Genomic DNA, 21,750 nt, shown 5'->3' with positions numbered 1-21,750 from the left:
ATGTAGCAATCCTGAAATCTGGGGAGCTTTCAACTTGCTTATACTCATGTGACATGACACCTGGAGATGTCTAGACCCAATAAATTTTTAGTCTGAGAAGTTGTTAGGCTTTCAGCCTCAGAAAAATGAGTGACAGTGAGGAATACTTGTAAAAACCTCCATTTCAAGTAGCAAGAGGCCTCTGTGCACATCTCCAGCTGAAGAAACCCTGTACTTAAGGCTGATACTAGCAGAGAGGACACACAACCTCTCCCTGGAGATGGCAGCATCCTGACACAGCAAGAAGTACAATTTAACACTCATCTTTTGATGGGAAAAGCAAGCTTTCTCTTCCTTTTCTATTTTGGGGTGATTCAACTCAACCTATGACAATTCTACAGAGAAGTTTCAACCCACACTTCTCTCACACATCTTATCTTTGTTAGAAAGTTCCATGTAATTCCATTTTTTTCATTTAAAAACGTTTCTCTTTGAGAATTTCATACATGTACAGTGTATTTTGATCACATTCAACCCCTTCTAGCTCGTCTCAGATGCTCTTCCCCATGCTCCCCCTCAACTTCAAGTCCTCTCATTTTTGTCTTTGTAATAACCCTCTAAGTCTTATAAATGCTTCCTCATGCATGTGGGGCTAGCAAATGGAGCAGAGCATGTCTCCCAGTGGTGCATTTCCAAAGATGAGTGGCACTTTCTCTACCAGCAGCCATCAACTGTCTATTACTCCTCAGAGGATTAGGGAAAGCTCATGTGCCTCTCCTACTTCATGCTGGAATGCTGACTGGCTTGATATTGTTTAGGTCTTGTATAGACAACCAAAGCTGCAGTGAGTTGGTGTGTGGAATAGCCCTGTCATATCCAAACTGCACTGCTTTGCCCCAAACTCTGCCTCTTGGACTCTTCCAACCCCTCTTCTCAGAAATCCCCTGAGCCTTGATGTGAGTCTGTCTCACATATCCTTTACTAAGATCCCAAGTCACTATAGATAACTAGTGTAGAAATGACAATTAATCTTGATTTTGTGTATTGATTATTAACTATAGGACTCTATATTTAGTCACTTCCATATACCTCTCCTCTCTGTCAGTGTTTCTTAAAGAAGAAATCAGAACTGCCTGGTGTTCCCCAAAAAACTTTATTGGGCACAAGCAGATCAAAATTTTTTCAGACCAACCCTGAGACATGACTCGTGGCCCTTCAATAGCATCTACACCATGAACATAAAAGCAACAATGTGTGAAATTCTGGCCAAGGGGTGAGCTGGGATTGGTAGCCTGTGCATTCTTACTCAGCCTGGCTTCTTTCTTCTCTATCTGGTTTCATTTTGACATACCCATAAGGACACAGCAAATGGCAAACTTTTGTCACATTCCAACTTGACTGCACATCTATTTCATATTCTTTGTGCTGAGGTATGGAATCAAACAGGCATCCCTGCATAGGAGCATGGCAGCCTTCCTCAAACCAAGAAATAGTACCATCAAGTTGCAAGATGGGTGATCTCCTCCTTAAGGCAACTGTTAGAGAATGACTGAGAGAAAGTCAGCTACTATTGAAGCAAGGAACATTACTATTCTACTGCTAAGAAAGGACTCCACAACCAAAGCAGCTCCTTTAAAAGAAAACATTTAAAACATTTAAGGGAGACTTTTCTTATGGTTTTAGAAGGTTAGCCCAAGGTCACTATGGCAAAAAGCAGACAGGCCTAGCACTGGAGCAGTAGCTGAGAGCTTTACATCCTGATTCATAGATAGAAGGCAGAAAAATAGGGTGACTAGTCCTGGCATGGGCTTTTGAAATCTCGAATCCTACTTTTTAGTGATACACCTCCTCCAACAAGGACATACCTCCTAAACCTTCCCAAACAGTTCCACTAACTGGAGACCAAGCATTCAAACATGCTATGAGGGCCATTCTCATCCAAAACACCACACTCTCATTCCCATTAAAAAATTTAGGTTTTTAAGAGAAAATTAGAGTCTGGGAATTCCTTTTGCCACCTTGACAGCACCTCAATATTTCAAGTCTGAGATGAAGAGATCAGTAGTGGCATCCATGGGCAGAATTGTTAGCTAGGTTGCACCAAGCTGGGTCAAGGTTCAAGAGAGCTCTTCAACCTGGAGTCCAGGATCTTCCATGAGATGAACTGGCAGGAGCATGTCATGAGTGCATGGGTGGTAGACCCACTTTTCGAGCAGGCTAGACTGGGGAATGGTATTATAACAGTTGGGGAAAATAAATAGACTCTATCACATATATGTGTATGTATACATGTATTTATATATGTATGTGTGTGTGTGTATATATATACACACACACAGACACATACACACACATACATGCACATAGGCTTTATGTCACAAATGTTGAGTTTTACTGTCTAGGGACAATATCCATGATCACTGAAACAGTTATTATGATTGGTTTCTTTCACAATTATTCATTCACCTCCCTCCCAGTCTTTCTGTGTCTCTGTCTCTGTCTATCTGTCTCTCTCCTTCCCTCCCCCTTCCCTTTCTCTCCACCTTCCATCCATCACTCCCCTTTCTCTTCATATCTGTCTCTCCAATAGCCAGGATATAAAATGCTGAGCTGTGGAGGCAGACTGAGAATGAAGAAGAAATGTTTGAAAGTAGTTACACAGCATGGTTCCCATGTGGAATTTTGATATCAGTTCTGAAAACAAGCTGTGCATTCCCTATGAGTGCTGATAACTGGTTTTCATTGTGGTGTTCTTTGTTCAAGGTTCAGTCTTTTCTCTTATTTTTATTAGTTCAGGTTTACTATTACAACTAACAGAAAATAAAATATAAAAAAATAAAATGTTAAGACAAGAAATGTGTATGCCTCAAAAGTTAGGAGGGAGGCCCACATTGCTAAGCAGCCCCAGGAAAGCCCAAATCGGCCCGTCAGTAACTGCAATCCAACCCTAGCAGCCGTTTGTCAACCTAATTTGGCCCCAAGTATTTGAGTTTCAATTTCAGTTTATGAATGGAGAAACTTAATAACTTGGGGTCCTGGGCTCATGAGAGCAGCAGTATTGGAGGTAACATTTCACAGATACAATCACCAGTGGCCACGGGGGCTATAGGTCCTCAGTTCAACAGCAGGACATTATAGTGAGACATCTTCAATTCAACACCTGCACTTCTTCATCCATTCACTTAACAGTCTCATAAAGCTAAGTCTGGCTTCAAACCAGCTATGGTGCTGAAGATGGCCACTAACTTCAGACCCTCCTATCTCTACCTCCCAAACGTTGGGATTACTTGGTTTATGTGGAACTGTGCACAGAACTTGAACCTTTATTCATGCTGGGCAAGCTCTCTACTAACTGGGCTACATCCCTACCCCATATATTCACTTTTAGACCTTTAGAAATGAAGTGTTTTCATGTATTTTTAGAAAATACAAATAATTTCCAGAATGGACTTGAGGGGGCTGGAGAGATGGCTCAGTGTAAGAGTGCACACTGCTGAAGCAGAGTTCTATTCCCAGCACTGCACCAGGAGCTCACAACTGTTTATACCTACAGTTCGAGAGGATCCAAAGCCACCCTCTGTCAGCCATGGACATTGCATTCATGTGCAGAAACCCACACACAGATACAAGTACATGCACACAATTAAAAATTAAATATCAAATCTTTATAAAAGAAATACATATAAATGCATGTAACAACAAATAATGAAAAGATCAGTAGGAGTTTGAAAGAAAGCAAGGAGGGGAGTGTGGGTATGTGGGAGGGCTTGGAAGGAAGAAAAGGAAGGAAAAGGGAAATGATGTAATTGTATTATAATGTCAAAAAATCAAATAAATAATTTTAAAAAGAGATCCGAATGCTCCTTAAAAAGAGTGAGAAAGGACTTGTGGGCCTGGTAAATAATTTGGAGACTCAAGCTTATCAGTACTGGTGAAGCATCACTGAGTTTTATCCTGAAGAATTTCAGCAACTACAATTATAAGACTCCAATCCAAGAAGAATCTCTGGGCACACGTTGTGACTGAGAAGATTGACCAGGGTGAACTGGGTGAGCAAAGTATAATCCGATGACTGGTACTAGATTCGAGGTTATAAAGTGATGTGCTGACACTCAGTGAAACCCTGACATTTCCATCCAGCACTGCGCCTTCCTAGAGAGTCTGTCCACCAGGTTCCCACTATGCCCCTAAATACTGAGCAATCAGAGATTGACACCTCAGCACAGAATCATGTCTACCAGACACCGACTAGGTTTCCATACTCAAGCACTTCTTTACCTGGCATCTTTTCTTGACCATACAGAAGTGTCTGGTAATCCCCCTGAGAATGCACCACTACCTGTGCATGGGAGGCACACCAGTAGGCACAGGCACTGCAGAGGCAAACTTGGGAGTATGACTCACATTCAGACACGTGGAGCAAGGTCAGTTTAAAAAAAAATTGTTACAGGTCCTGAACCCATTCTTCCTGAACAGCCAACTTGAGATGAAGGCAAGCAGCCTGTCCAGATTTCATTATTCATGTATTCAATGCATTTTAAGTCAGGTCTCCTTCAAGAGACATGAACAAGAATTCATGGTGTAGACTGGACTGGACCGGATTAAACTGCAATGGAATGGACTAGAGTGCAATGGGAAAGAATGGGGAAGAAAGAAGGGATCGCAGGAGCTGCCTTGGTTACTAGGCACACTGAATTATCCCAGGGAAGCCACAAGGCCAAATCTTCTCCACCCTCAGGCCTCTTTTAACTCTGAAATTTAAGCCAGAATTACAGTTGACATTCCTGAAAAAGGCACTAATATCACTAGAAAATTTCTGTAAGGATAGAGTATGGTAAGTCCCTTATTAAAACACACACACACACACACACACACACACACACACACACACACACACACACACACAGTCTGCACTGAAGTCATCTGTAGGGAGAGAAGCAGCCTGGGAAAACCCTTGAGCATGTCCCTGATGTCCAGGGAGGATGGCTGCCCCTCTTCTTACAGTGTTCCTTAGGCATGGGAAAAGCCAGTTTTGGCTTCAACTCCTTATAAACATAGAAACAAACAGAGTCCTGCTTGCTTATTAATCTTTATATGACACATACAGGACAGATGGTGGTAATGTAAGATTCAGTTCAGTGCTGTTCTGTTATGGGAGCATTTTAAACTGTGTAATTGCGGTCCTATTTCATCTCACCCCATCCTGCCATTCCAACGGTCTATCTAAGACAAACAAAGAGATGCCTATAATAAATTAATGTAAGAGTACAGTCAGTTTTCCCAAGCATAAATCTGAGGAAAATGGAAGTTTAACGATTCAAGCCATATGCAGTCTTACATGGAACCCGTTCATCAACAAAACCAGCTGTTTTCAAGTCCTATCAGGAGCCAGTATTAAAAGGAAAGTAAATATTAAGTCTGAACCTAATTCTATTTTATAAATATTGCCATTCATTTTTTAAAAAATACATCACTTGCTTCTCTCTTTTAATTGTAACTTCTTCAACTTGATTAGAAAATATTTTTCTTTTCATTTTATAGGTCAAATAATGGTTCTCCCTGGAAATCAGTCTTTTTCTTTTCAGCTGTCCTCTGTATATCACTCAGTACGTCCCATGTCCTTAACTCTGAACTATCTCAAGGTTATGGTGACTACAGACAGCTCTTCTGAAAAATTATTGAACCTGTGAGAAACGTTCTGTGTGGAGGCACTGCTGCTTCACATGCGGAATTCTGTTTCTGATGTGTACTGGGAGACTTTCATAAAAGGAGACATATAATTATATCCAGTCATATTTCGGAAACAGAAATTCTGGTTTGTTTTTTCCTGAACATAAACTGCTCCCCTGGTGCACATTTTACCTTAGAATGCATTTTCGTCGTTTTAGATTAATTTTTTTATGCACACAAGTGTTTTACCTGGATGTATGTATTTCCACTATATGAGTGCCTGGTGCTGAAGGAGGCAAGAAAAAAGGTGTCAGATATCCTGGAATTGGAGTTACAGATGGTAATGAGAACTCTTTGTACCTCTGAGCCATCTCTCCAGCCCCTTGTTTTATTTGATAATAAAAGGGTGTCACTTTGTGTTAGTATAAATGATACACATTGATTCATGAAGCATTTTGATTGCTATGTATTCAGCAACAATGATTAGAGTGTGAACAATGTGGGTGTGGGTGTGAACAGTGTGGGTGTCAGTGTGAACAGTGTGGGTGTTCACTTTGATGTTGTGTTCCAGACTGATCTCGCTCCTAGGCCAATGGTCAGAATGAGCTTTAGAAATGAATTCTCTAGTTTCTGTGACAGGATGAATGTGTGTATGGAGTGTGCACTTAAATGCATGTTTATGAGTTTATCTCAAATTTTCTATTATTAATAAAAATTCAGGATCAAATATTGGGGTAAAAACATGACTGATCAGAGAAGGGGCAGAGAAGCAACTATTTACTCTTCTCCCTCTCCTTCCTAATCCAAAAGGGCTCACAAGTCTTTCCAAGCCCTCCTTATTATTTCCTGTGTCTATCTGTATCCTGCGTCCTCCAAAACCTCTATGGCTAATTCTGGTCAGCTAGTCGCTAACCCCACCCTCTGATTCAAGGTGAATTTTATTGTCAGTCTCAAAGTGTCAGTGCAAACAAATATCCAATAACAGCATGTAATACTCAAGATACTTAATGATTCATTATTCATAACTAAGAATACAGTTTAGACACCAGGCTGTTTAATTGATACATTGTCACATTATGTTAATGAATATACACTACCTGTTTATGTGGTTCTTAAAGGGTCTCCAGACAAAGGCCAAGTAACTAACCTGTTGCACACTCTGACAGAAATAGTTTGGGAGCCATTGTCTCCTCTGGCCATTAGGAGGTGTCGGTCCCCACCCAGTGAGACATTTCTCCACTTCCTTAGGAGATGGGGATACCCATTCGCTTCATTAGGTCCATTTTTCCTTGGAGCAACTGCCGCTGAGCGGCTGGCTATTCCTTTGCCGCTTGCCAGCGTCTATTTTTGCTCAGTCCATCTTCAAATCAGCACTTATTGAAACGGAAACCTCCACTGTTGGAACCACTATTGTTTTCTAGAACAGCAGAGACTTCACTGAAAGCAGAGTTGCTCAGGGCCATTACCCTGAGTTTTAATTTTTCACCAGTAAAAAGAACAAAGCCTCTGACAAGACTATTGTCTGACCCATCTGGAGCTGGCCTTCCTCCCCACAACTCTTGTGCACCGCACACAATATTTAATGTTGTTTAGTTTGTAGAACAATCGCCTATCAAAGCATCCAGGTCCCCTTGATAACGGAGCAAGGCCTTTCCTGCAATTGTGAGCCAGGAAATGCTGGCCCCTTGGCAAGACTTGCTGTGTCCTGCCGCTTGTACCCTCCCCTTGTGCATGCTGGAATGTGTCACTTTTAAGCACCTAGACTAACAGGAAAAGAAAGTTGTTACTTCTTTCCATGTGACAGAGGCAGACATGGGAAGGCAGGCAGGCAAGGGACCCTCTGAGAACTTGGGGGACCCATTCTTAGATTCATTTGCTGTATACCAGGCTGCAGTCACCAGGGAGGTCTCCAGCTCCAAACTCAGTCAGCTTTTGATCAGCTCAAAGGTCTCTGTTCCCTAATTCCTGCATCACACAGGCTGCCAGGGACTGAACAGTAAGGACAAGATCCAAGGAAGGGAACAGCCCTCCTTTGTTCTGGCCTTACATGGAGTGAAGAATCTTATTGTGCAGACCTGTGCTGAAAATATATCGCTCAATGGAACCACTAAAATAGCAAAACATTCTCTTCACTGCAGCTGAATGTTGAATCAGCATTCAGTGTGACATTGTACTGACCACCATAATCGGGCTGCATAATGTGAGAGAACAATACACTCACACCCACCCAGGGGGAGACTCCTACTGCAGATGCTGTCTAAGACAAGCATGATCCATAAATGAGACTATTTCCTCCATTGTTGTCTGCAAGAGTTTTCTTCAAATAAACTAATTTGCTCTAAGATAATCACATGTCCAGTGTGAAGGGCACTTATTGGTAATAAACAGACTGCACCACCACCTCAGTGTCTCCACCTCAGACAGTGTCTCCACCTCAGGCTGTGTCTCCACCTCAGACACCTCAGGCTGTGTCTCCACATCAGACTGTCACCACCTCAGACTGTGATTCCACCTCAGACACCTCAGACTGTGTCATCACCTCAGACACCTCAGACTGCATCACCACCTCAGACTGCACCCTTGATGTCTTCCTCAGAGTTTGAAGTTTCTGTCTATCCTGCAACCAGAACTATGATCAGCCCTAGACACCACACAGTCCATTCTATCTCCATTGTCTTCCCTACTGTGAATAATTCTGTAGCCCTTAGCATCTGTGTGTACGTAACACTACACAAGCTTGCATGGTTGCTTTTCACTTACTCTTACAGTTATGAAAGTTCTCTTCATAAGAATGTAGGGCCTGTGTGAGAGGAATGTGCTGCCTTTACTGTAGTGGCCAGAGCATAAGGGGGAGCAGGCCATGGCAGATGACAGACATTGGGTAAGCAAATGGGGAGTGGCCCAGTAAGCTAATTTCTAGAAACTTCTTTGTTAAATTATCATGTGAAAATGTAATCAATGGACAGTGAGCTATAACAAACTCAAATATACCTTCGCTGAGGTGAAATGTTCTCATTTTATACAAGTTATTATCTTACTATCTCAACTCCCATCCAGAAAGTCAAAAAAGAAATTATTTACATTTGCATGTACTGAGGAAAGCCAGGATTGGATTTGCATAGACTACAGAAAGCTGGTCCTGGATATGAAAAGGAGCTAAGGTAAAACTGACTGGCCACTCTGACCTTCCCCTAACCAATTTCTCCTTTCCCCTACCCTTTAACAGTAAAGAATCCTGTGTCTTTGTGAAACCTCCTAGGCCTGCATGGCGAGGAGCTAACACACACACACACACACACACACACACACACACACACACACACACACACACTGCTGTGGACTTTGCTCTGTGTAAATAAAATGCTGATTGGCCAGTAGCCAGGCAGGAAGTATAGGCGGGACAAACAGAGAAGAGAATGCTGGGAACAGAAAGGCTGAGGCAGAGATTGCTGCCAGCCACCGCCATGAAAAGGGAGATGTAAAGTACTGGTAAACCAGGAGCCACATGGCAAAGTATAGATTAATAAAAATGGGCTGAATATAAGAGTAAGAGTTAGACAATGGTAGGCCTGAGCTAATGGCCAAGTAGTTTAAATAATATAAGCATCTGTGTGCTCATTTTATAAGTGGGCTACCAGGCTGCTGGGGCTTGGTGGGACCTGGAGAAAAGCTATCCAGCTACACACACACACACACACACACACACACACACACACACACACACACACTGTTCAATTATTCAAGTACCCTTCATGTCTATGAGAAGCCTCCAGAATCTATCACAGGTGCCTCTGTCCATTGACAGCACTGATTTCCTTTCATCTGTAGGGCAGTTAGTAATAGACACCAGATGCCTACCTGTGTGGTGATTATAACAAGTCAGATTTCTCTCTCTTGACCCAACCCTCCATGTTTTAGAAAACTCAAAAGAGAAACATAGAAGTGTATGACTTTCTTAACAATTTTATCAAATTTATTACATTTGCTCCTATGTATTTCTGCAGAGTTAGGGTTTTTTAATAGATTAAAAAATGTTTGTAAGCACACAGGTTTACAGGCAGGCATCTCAGGAAAGACTGAGCACATCAAAAATGGATGCGGACTTCTCAGGAAAGACTCGGGTCTGCCCAAAATTCCAGTCCTCAGTGTGAGCTTACAAGACAGAAACAGAACACTGACAATTTCTCTTAGGTCCTTTGTTCATTGGACTCAAGGTTGCTGGGCATGGCTTGAGTCCCTCTGTCCTTTTCTCTGACACAGGGAGTGCGAAAATGGTGCAGTGGGATATGTGGAGAAGACTATGAGTGAATGGGCTTCATCTACTATCCCCTTGGGGAAATGCTGGGAGGAAGGACGCATGTCCCTCTACGCATGTCCCTCTTTTCTGCAGTATTGACTGAAACCAATTAGAGACCAACTCAGCCCAGACAGAATTCAATCTGCAACCTTCATACTGTGAAAGAAACCAAGAGGACCCTAGTCTGATCCTCATTATTCATTTAAATCACTATGATGGCAAGTGTTCATAACTGCAGAGCTGCAGGAGTGGAGGGGCTGGAGAGAGATGGATCCCAGGGTTCACTGGTCAGACAGCTTAGCCAACTTGGTGTTCTAGCATCATTTATTGCTATGGCATTCACCATGACCAAAGATAACTTGAGGGAAAAGGGATCCAAATCACAGTCCATATAGCACAGAGTCACAGTAGCAGGAGATTGAGACAGCTGGTCACACATCTACTTCCTATTTTAAAAGCCTGAGCTGAAGGGCACATAGCAAAAGATGAACGTAATTTCATACCTTTCTAGACCGCCAGTTCTGAGTAGAAAATTCTGTGCTTCTGTCCTCGGTTCCTTCCTGGGCTCACTGTCTACAAAACCACAAATTCACTGTCTCTGTTTTGACACCTAAGTGGGTAACTTTGGGATCCACTCCTAATTCTCACTTCAGTGATCACTCACACCTCTCACTCCGATGTGATGTCTTACACTGAGGTCAGAACCGTCTTCCCCTCAAATCCGTTTCTGTCAGGGCACTGTGCCTTCCCACTGCTCCTCACAGAATAGCTAAACACTCCTCCACCCACGGACATCCTAGTCTTCCTCACCTTTATCCCAGGCATAATCAACTCTCCAGATGATTTTTTCCTTTGTCTGTATTACCAAAGTGGGTCTATTCTTCCAGTTTTCATTGCTAAAACTACTACATAAATTACATCCTAACAGAACTATTCTAGTCTGCTTTCTGTTGCAGAGGTAAGCAGTGTAACCCAAAACAACTTGAGGGGCAAAGAATTTACAGCCTATTATCAAGGGGGTCAGGGTAGACTCTCAAGCAGGAACTTGCCGGCAGGAACTGAAGCAAAGACAATGAATGGACACTGCTTACTGGCTGCTCCCCATGGCTTCCTCAGCATGCTTTTGCTCATAGCTCAGGACCAGCAGCCCAGGAGTGGCACTACTCGCAGGGGGCTGGACCCTCCCACATAAATCATTTTTAAAAAATGTTCTACAGACTTTTCCATGGGCCAATCTGATGCAGGAAATTCCTAAACTGAAATTCTCTCTTCCCAAACATCCCCTGTGTTTGTCAAGTTGACAAAAAAACTAACCAGCACAAACAGCATTTCCCCTTTTTTTAAAAAATTCATTTCATGCAGTATTCTCAAAACCTTTCTGCTATATGGTGTCAATCATATGCATTGTTAATATGTGTGACTTTTTCAGTTCTTCTCCATCTCCCATGGAAACAAAGTCCAATATACTTAACTTGGTCTTTGATGCTCCACATACTCTGGCTTTTCACACTTCTTTATTCCAGCTTTTAATAGTGACCTCCCCACAACTGCTCTCTCAAGTGGGTATCAATGCGAAATTATTATGCTGCAATGTACCTTGCCTGTCACCTTGATCACCCATATGCATTTTTGAGGAATCTGAATAGACACTGCTTCTTGAGAGAGACCACTCTGGTTCTCTCCCCTTGCCTCTCCTCCACACTCCCAGGCTTGGGGCTCTTTGATTTTAATCCACAATGACTAATCACATAATTTATAATGATCATATTGTTTATAGTTTTGCTCTCATCTTTTCAACTCTGTTCTAAATTTCACAAAGATTTGTTAAGCTTGCAAAAAAGGAACATTTGTGTGTCTTAAAATGTGTCCCAATGCCTGATTAGCTTGGCAAGTGAATAAACAGAAATAGTTATTGCAGTGGCTGAGTCTGTGCCCCCTAAGTTGGCCATCAATCACTCCATCTTAAGTCTTTGACTGCCCTGAGAAATCTTGAACCAGGTGTTTGGGGGAGATTTTCTTTTTTTTAATTTCTTTCTATGTTTAAAAGTGATTTTCTAGTCTCAAAAATGCCTCTTAGTGTATAATTCTACTACATATCAGCTGAAAATAAAATAGAATAAGAAACCAAACAAATAAATAGAGGACTGGGAATGTCAGTGGTAGAACGCACCCCTAGAATGTATGAGGCCCTAAATTCAGTCCCCAGTGATGCCGAAAAAATAAAAATAAAATTAAACATGGTGAATCAAAATAATTAAATATCTTGTGGACAATCTTAAAGGTATATTATAACATAAAAATTTCTTGAATTATGATTCTCAAAGAATATTCTATTGGAATGTACCAAAAGAAGAATTCGAGTTCACAACTAAGTAACAAACCACTCTGAGTTTCTCCTGAAGGGAAGAAACGGGCAAGCTAGAAAAGAAACCTGAAGTGCTGACCTATGGCAGTACGTGTGGCAAGAATCACAAATGATATGCTTCTATACATTTCCGTGTTCCACAAGAAGGCATCATCCTAGTGCACACTGAGCCTCAAGTACCCAGGGATCTCTGCAGCAAGGCTGAGCAGGACAGCACTCTAAAGAGCAACTGGGGTGTGTGCGGTCGACACACAATGGCAGAACTGATAAAGACATATCTGCTCTCCTTCCTTGCCTACAGACTGGAAATGCCACTAACTTCAAATTGTATCCAGACACTTTAATGTTGTAGGTTAAAATACACCAAGACAAGACAGGAGATGACACAATTATCAGACAAAAAGAACTGCAGCAGATTTGGAAAGTTCAGTGTGGAGGGAGGGGAAGTAGAGGAGAAAGTGTTGCTGGGTAGAATTTCATCTCACAGGGCTCAATTCTCAACACTGATAAGCATGGCCAAGCTCTGACCTCAGATCTAAAGGGCAATATACTTCAGCAGAAAGTGGTGCCTGGAATGACTCTCACAGGGAAGGAGACCACTAGCCTAGTTTCCCAGTATTAATTAGTTTGGCTTTTTTAGAAAAGAAAATCATTAAACTTTCTGAATTTTCTTGGCCAGGCTTCCTAATACGCATAGCTCTGATAACTTCACGCTGTGCACAGCAGGTCCTGCTGTCCTGAGCACAGCAGGGCTTTGGCAACCTGAGCCCTATAAGAACCCACTCCTTGTGGCCGGCCTCTGGCTATTTCTGGAACACTGAACACACTCCAGCATGCGGGTATTTATTCTTATAACCTTTAACAGGAGGGGGTGTTAATATGCCCTGCCCAATCAGTTAGAAACCTTGAGGTTGACTACAGCAAAGGAACACGTTTTATAATGCACAGCAGTCCAGTTGTACGTGAGTTGGTGCTATTGAAACACACTTACCTTGGAGTTACCAACCAAAATCACAAAATCCAGCACTACAACTGAGGGTAGCTGAATGCCAAAGATGCCATCCTGAGGCGTCTGAAAAACACCTGAGTTTGGGCACACTGTTCAGCTGGTAGAGTGTTTACTTGCCTTGTGTGCACAGGAGCCTGGGTTCGGGGCTGGAGAGATAGATGGCTCAGCAGTTAGGAGCACTATCTGCTCCTCTGGAGGACTCGGGTTCAATTCTGAGAACCCACATGATAGCTCACAACTGTCCACAACTTCAGTTCTAGGGAACCTGACACACTCACACAGACATACATTCAGGCAAAACACCAATGCACATAAAATAAAAATAAACAATTTTTTTTTCAAAAGAAAAGGGGGAAAGAACAAAAAGACCCTGGATTCAATTCTCCAGCAAGACACAAACCTAATGTAGTTGTGCCTGTCTTTAATCCCAGCATTGTGGAGAGTCAGAAGAAGTTCAAGGTCAGGCCAGGATACACAAAATCTGTTTCGAAAATTAATTAATTAATTAACCGAAGCAAAATGAAAGCATCTGAAAACTGGGTACTGAAAACAGGGGTGCTGTTCTGCCTTCCAAGGCTTTTGACAGTAATTTGAAAACTGACAGCAATATGTGAATACTTAAAGATTACTGAATGCAATGCTTAAGATTTTCTTCTAGTTTAAATTCATGGGCTAGCTAAATCCCAGGGCAGAGACCTGACTGAAAGGTACCACTTAGTGATGCATTCTTTGTCCAGATATTAACATGACTCCAGTCCACCTCCTTCTAATGGGGTTTGCCTGGGAACTCAGTGAGCCCACCCTTATCTTTTACCTTTATCTCCTTGTTAGCCTGGATTAGGTATTAATTCACTCTACATTTACTGTCTGTTTCCTGCATCCTACTAACACTCAGATTCCACCTGGGTACTACCAGCATCTTTTGAAAAGATTTATTTATTCACTTATTTTGAGATTATAACATAATTACATCACTTCCCCCTTTCCTACTTCCAAAACCCTCCTATACACTCTCCCTTGCTCTCTTTCAAATTCATGGTCTTTGTTTTCTTTAATTTTAGTTACACACACTTAAACACACACACATTACTTTATATGTATGAGTTTCCTTGCATGTATGTCTTTGTACCATGTGCAGGCAGTGCCTGTAGAGGGCATAAGAGGGATTCAGATCACCGGAAACTGGATTTACAGAGGGCCATGTGAGGAACTGGACCCAGGTCCTTTGCAAAAGTGTTAAGTTCTCTTAGCCACTGACCCATTAGCACAGCCTCTGTCCTTTGGGACTGCCTTTCTTTCATAGCGCTGTATCTCTAGCACATGAAGCAGTGTCTTGGGCCTGGGGAGGGAGGAGGCTCAGTGGGCAAGAGCTCTTGCTGTGCTAGCAAAAGTCACTGAGTTCACATCCCCAACATTTGGAATCTCTAGAGCTGGCTAGCCAGCAGACTAGCTCCACGTTCAGAGAGAGAAGTGGTCTCAAGGGAACAGGGTATGAGTGAAGGACTAAGACATCCGACATCCTCTTCTGACCTCTTCACACATGGGCAAATGCAACTGTGTACACACATCCATCTACACACACACTTACAGCATACACAGACACATGCAGACACACACACACTCAAGAACAACAGCAACAATAATAATGATAACAATAACAATAATAATAAATAAGCAGCACTCGACAGAGATAGGGCCTTCAACAGAAATCTATTTAACATGCTGGGTTACTGAGTCTCTCAGCACGGCTTCTAAGACTTCATCTCCACTGATTTGTTGGCCTCGACCTTCCCCTTTCCCTCTCTGCACTGTTTCCATCACCAAACACTGCAGCTGTGTTTACATCTGCTTTTTTCAGAATGACCAGGTTCCTCCCTGCTCACACCTTCCCCTGCCATCCCTTCCCATGTCTGTCTGTCTTGGTGCATCCCTGAGCACCCTGCAAGCCCCACTCTGCCTTTCTGAGCGGGACACCTGAGGCACAGCTCCATGCAGGGAACCCTGACTGTCCACTTCGTGTTCCTATCACTGCAGGCTTCACGTTGAAACTAGCAATTATCTGTGTGTTTTCTTCAGGTGCTGTTTTTCAAAGCCTACAGTGGTCACCGGGATGCGAGTGACTGGCACTTGGATGTGCCCAACCAACATTTTTAAAAATAAGTGAGTGAAATGAGTGTTAGAAAGTGTCCTGCACAGATTGTGCTAAATATAAAACTTGGAGCGCAGCAAAGTGAGTTGGCCTCACTGGACCAGCCTCCACTTGCACCTGCTGTCTCTGAATTCAATTCTAATGAGATGGCAGAGACCACTCATAAATATTTATGAAGACCAGAATTTGGCACAGACTGCCACAGGGCTACACACCCTGAGTGATGGTATTTCATGTTCCGGAGCCTTCCAGCTTCATGGCCGCCAGTGCCATCCAACAATGCTGCCAAAATTCCATTCCCAGAAGGGGCACGTTTTCCCTCTGGCTCAGTGTTAAAGGCTGAACCCAGAAGAAATTGAACATTTCATACAGTTTAAAGTTTGGCACAATAAGCTTCTTCATTTTATCATAAAGCCACCAGTTTTCAGTCAACAGAATATTATGCAGAGCATATGTATATATATAGTATGTGTGTGAGGAAGACAGGCCATTTGCTTCTCTGATTCCCTTTGTTAGCAGCCTCAGGATGCTGATGGATTTTTCAGAATGACAAACATACAGTACGTCCTTAAAGTTGAGGAAGAGAGGGGGAGAACCAACACTATACCACGCTAGCTTGAGCAGCACCTTACCTCACTCCGAAGTCAAGATAGATACCTTAGAGTGCGACTTCTAAGCTATCTCATCTTTCCAGAAACTCGGTCGTTTAGCCTCCTTCTAGGAGACCCGACAGCTGCCAGTCCATTTGAGATGGATAGAGAATTCTTTACATTATTTTCCTCTAAGTTTGTTGGCTCTCTATCTGCCAGGGCTTGAAGGAGATACGGTCAAAAAAGGAGGACTGTACACATTCATTAGTGCAAATATCGTTAAAAATAAACTCAAAGAAACAAATACATAACTCTCCCTTTAAATTCTAGAATGGTATTTGGCAGTAGAAAAATAAGAGAATTGTAGGGTTATTCTTGCTACTTGGCAGTAAACCTCAGCACCATCTCACAGTTTGGGAAGTGAAGGAGGGTCAGCAGAGCCTCTTGAAGGTGGCAAGATGATTGACAGATGTAAAACCATTTTGCTTTGATTTGCTCCTTACAAGTGTGCAGCAATTTTGAGGACTTTGCTTTGAAGACAAAAAGCTTTGTCTTTAAGCAGTTATAAGCAAAATGAATTAAACCTCAGAGAAGACAGGAATTATCTGTGGTCCAGATCACCTGGGTAATCCAGAATTATTTTTCAGTGACATTGGAGTTCTAATAACAGTGTTTCCATGAGAAGCAGGGCATTCTTTAGTAGGTCTAAAAACAGGAGCCGGCTAATGGTAGTACTGCACACTTCAGCCTTGAATTCCATGGATGGCAGCAGATGAGGTCCTCATCTTTGGGAAGGGATGCTGCATTTCTGTGTTTACTTGCACACATGTAATCGCTGAGGGCTGTTACTTTGCATGCTTTCTACAATACAGCCACTGAAGAAAACTCTGATTCTGTTTGGTGCTTTGATCATGCAGGCATACACACACTCACCTCCACAAAGCCCTGTTTACTAATGATAAGGCAATAATTTTAACAATTTATCCATGCCATGCATTCTGATTTGCAAGACCTAATGTAGTATTTCACAGAGAGCAAATTTTCAAAAACAGTGGTTTGGTTTTATTTATTTAAAAAAAACTATTGTTTTTGTTGTTGTTTTATTTTCAGTTTATAACTCATACTTTAAAACCAGAATCGTCCTATAAAAATCACTATATATTCATATTTTTTACTATAAAAATTTAAATCAGTAGTATACAATAAGAATTGGGATGCTGCTTTCTTCTTTCCAGAGATGTGACAAACATGTTTTCTGGTTGGTAACAGGCCAGAAATTCTGGCAGGTGATAGCAAGGCGAAGAATCTCCCCATTGATGCTGAGCAGGGTCTGTCAAGCTCCATTTTAGCCAGAGAGATTTTGACAAGAAGAAATTGCAGAGTAGCAGCCTGCTCAACAGAAACACAACACATTGGCTACAGAGAAAGAATCTTAAGCAAAAGCACACAAACACATTTAGTAATCTACACTCACAGGATAGCATTCAGTCTGCTTGCATTGGTACCCAAAAGGTCTGTGCATCAACTGAGAAACCATCTCCTATGCTAACAAAACTACTCACCCAGAAGCACACACATGTAACTCTTTGATCCCTAAGCAGGTGACCATGGGAACTCTATATTATCTATATGTTAAGTTAGCCTGGATTCTCAAGTGTTAAAAAATAGTTTGTTTGTTTGTTTTTAATTTACACATAAACAAAGAGGACTGGAGACAGAAGAACTCCATCAAGCAGCAGACAGCCTTGAAAGGACTGCATAGATAAAATTTGAGATTCATTTTTGTTTTGCTTTAATTCATTAAAACTTTATTAAAAAACAAGTTTCAATTGAAAACATCTCAGAGTAAAATTGTCACACCTATGCAAACAGAGAAGGTGAGATGAGCACAGCGCATGCCAATTAATTCACTGTTCTTTGCTCTTGACTTCACATATGAATAGCTGCTTTCAAGTTCCCACAGCCTTGCCTTCTCCAAGACAATGAATTATAATCTGTGAACCCAACAGACCCTTTCTCCCACAAGTCCGACCATCGCAGCAGCAGGAAGAAATGAAGCCAAGGCAATTTCCACATGTAGCATTTTAGTAGAAGACGTCTCTTAGCTTACTCCTCCAACCAAGACACATTGTGATCACAGATGAACTGGCTCTGGAAACTCTCCATATAAAAATCCTTCCCCCTAAAACCTGAAGACAAACCAACTCAAGACAGGAGCTTCAAGTATGCATAAGGACTCACCTAAGCTACATAGGACAAAAAGCTGGTGGTGGTGGGTATTCTAGACAATCAATACGCCAGGGACCCTAAGCTAAGCTAGCAGACATGGGGCTGATCTAGAAGAACCTGACTCAGAAGTACATGGAAAATATGACTGTACAAGGGAGAGAAAAACACTAGGCTCGTAGGATACAAGAAGAGGCTTCTGAAGAAAGGTGGGTACCATTGTGTGCAAGCCATCTATACCTCACATGAATGAAGGGCTTACACACTTGGACCTTCAAAGAAGCACTTACTGCTGTCTTCAGCACACCCCTCTGAGCCTGTGGACTGGTGTCATCAGAATGACGTGAACTGCCATCTTTTAGAGGACCTAAAGCCCCTGGCTTTTCTAGAAAGCTGGCCTGGGGAATGACTTGGAAATCAAAGTCACTCCCAGCAGTAGCTCAAGTCTTGCCCTTGTTTTCCTTTATTCCTCGGGAATCTATAAATAGTCTTTAAAACAAAAAAACAAAACAAAACAAAACAAAAAAAAACCAAAAAACAGGAAGGCTGTGAACATTAACAGCAAGTCAAAGTTGTCAGCCAGCTCATCATCATGGTGGTGTAATGTCATGAGCATCACTATGTTGAGTCTGGGGATCCCTCCTCTCGCTGTTCTTTAAGACACCCTAGTTGTGGACTGTCTTTGTTCATAGTGGTACATAGGTGAGTTTATTTTCTTCAATGTCTTCTAACTCCTGTTGTCCATATTTCTCTGCAGGAGATGGAACCAGTCACCCAGAGCATTGTCCTCTAAGCATTCAAATACAGCACCAAATGCTACATCAGAGGTGGTGGAGAAAAACATCAGAACACTCTCTTGGTTACATGCACCTGCCCTAAGAAGCCCTCCTCCTCCTGACCCACAACTACCTTGAGCTGGCCTCTTGCCATTCTGTGGAGATGGACCACTTCTGGTACTTCTAATAATCCAGAGGAAGGCACTGGCCAATCTACATCATTCTTTGCTTTTGCTAACTGAATCATGAATGTTGTCCACTTGTGCCCATCTGCATTCAGTTCTGCATTGGATGTGTTTCTTTACCCAATCACATGACAGCAGCTTAAAATTAGCATGTGAAAATTCAGAAACCATCTGTTTTATTGACTACAATATATTTGATTATCATGATGAATGGATAAGGAAAATGTGGTACACAGTTGAATATTTCTGTAAAGAAAAATGAACTTATGACATTTTCAAGTGAATAGATAGAACTGGAAACGTAATTATGCTGAGGGAGGTCACCCAGACTCAGAAAGATAAACACCAGTTATATCTTGTATATGTGGGTGGGTCCTGGCTTTGAATCTTTGTTTTGTGTGTTTAAATTTGAGTACATGTAGAATCCAGGGTATTAGAAATGAGCCATTGAAGGCAGATACATTAAGATATGGGAAAGAGTAAAATGTAGGCATAGTATAGGGGATACTGAGGTCAGAAACGTTTAATCATGGAGGGAGTGGGGGCGGGGAAAATGAGGGGTGAGGAAACTTAGCAAAATGAAGCATGCATGAAATCTATGCAGAATCGTACATCTGTCAGCATGTAATCCAAATCAAATGTACAAGTAGAGATGACAGCAGAGCACACAGGGGACAGGGAAGATGGGGGGCAGGGGCAGTGACATCTGTTTACAGTGTTAAATATCAATGGCCATGAGGAATGGAGGAGAGTGGAGTATATTGGTGGATTAACCCAAGAAAGTATAAAGACACCTTATGGAAATGCACTAGTTTGTAAGCTCACCAAATAAAATTTAAAATGTCTTTTTGTTGGATGCTTTTATTAAATATAACCTATATAGTCTACTTTTTTCTAGACATTTCTTAAAATAATATTCACTTATTCAAGATTCCATAAATGTATACAAATGTGTTTTGATCATATCCCATCACCACTTTCTCCCTCCAACTCCCCCTAGTCATTTCCTCTGTCTCCTCCCAACGTTATGACCTTTCCTATTGTTATTAATCACTGTCTGTGTCCAGCCAGTGATACCCATAAGTGCCTGGGTGTGAGGTGATCTACTGGAGTACGGGCAACATGCTGGTAGACACGTCCCCAGAGGCTAGTGACTTGCTCCCTGGCTGTGTGATCATCCAGTGAGTGTCTCTGATGGCAGTGCCACCCTGTGGAGTCCAGGAGATGCCCAGTGGGAGGTGCTACTGTGCCTGCTACAGAAATTCCTGAACCTGGCTCTTCTCTCAGTATCAGGCCACACACCACCCTCAGGCGGGAGAAATGCCCACTCCTGGGGAAGGGTACACATGTTAGGGCTGTGTGCAAATGTGATTGACATACTTGTTTTTGTGTTATTCATGCTCAAACAATACATAATGGATCCATATGTAACCAAATCAATTGTGTTCTCATGGAGTGAGTGCTCACTTTTCCTCATGGGTTCACACACTGTGCTTATACTTGAGACACAATTTCTTTTTTACAAAAGGATAAGTAAACTCCATTTGTCAAGTAACCAAAAGTTCCCTCTTGGAAATGAAAAGGTGGCCTCTGTTTTGATCAGCTTTAGCCAGCAACACAACTCACCCGGCAAAGACTTCTTTTTCCACCAGTATCGTGTGTGTGTGCCTGTCTGGCTGTGAAACCCAAGGGGAGCTATTACATTACTGGAGAAAGCTGCAAGCTGTAACGCACCAGAGTACTTCGGCATGTAGATCTGCTTATTTTCATTAAGTGGTATTAAGTGCTCCAGTGTGCAGCAGAGTCATCTTCTCCAGGAAGCCTGGGCTTGTGGAATTCTTTGTGGCGTCCTGGGGAATCCCTGCATCATGAGTCCCCAAGCTCTGTCCTTGCCAGGCTTGCCTCCTCCACCTCCTAGTAATTTATTAGGAGGAGTGAGTGTCTCCTTTCCTCCTCTAGTGTTTCTCTTGTTCCCAAGCTACTGGATTTGAACTGAAAACAAAGGCAGAGGGGACGGTATTTCAAGACAGGATTTGGCACTGCCAGAAATCACTGTGTATCTGTTTTCTCAATTAAAAAAGAAATCAAAGACTTCTCTCATTTTTCCCTCAAATTGCTGTTCTTTCGACCTAATCCAAGGCCTGGAAGAGCAGAACAAAGAAAACAGGTATTTTCTGGGCTGAAGGGACTTCATCCTATGTACCCTCCCCACTGGAAAGCTGTGAATGTGAGCTGTTCCCTTTGTACATACTTTGAGCCTGCTGACTACATTGGCCTTAAAGCACAGCTGAACCTACAGCTATTTTCCCACATACTCTGATTGGGTTGTTCCTGGAAACAGTAAATGAAAGTGGACTTCACATTTAACCATCGCTTTATAGATTACTCTTACTGAAGCAGGAGATAATATTTAGTGGACCCCTCCTCCCCCGCCCCTTTCTCTGTCACTCCCAACCTTAGATTTTGAAGCAGGGTCTCTTGCTGAGTCTGGAACTCATTTATTC

This window comes from Onychomys torridus, chromosome 6 (genome assembly GCF_903995425.1).
Source record: "Onychomys torridus chromosome 6, mOncTor1.1, whole genome shotgun sequence".
Classification (NCBI taxonomy): Eukaryota; Metazoa; Chordata; class Mammalia; order Rodentia; family Cricetidae; genus Onychomys; species Onychomys torridus.
The sequence above is the reverse complement of the archived record's forward strand: the minus strand, read 5'-3'. Positions refer to the sequence as shown.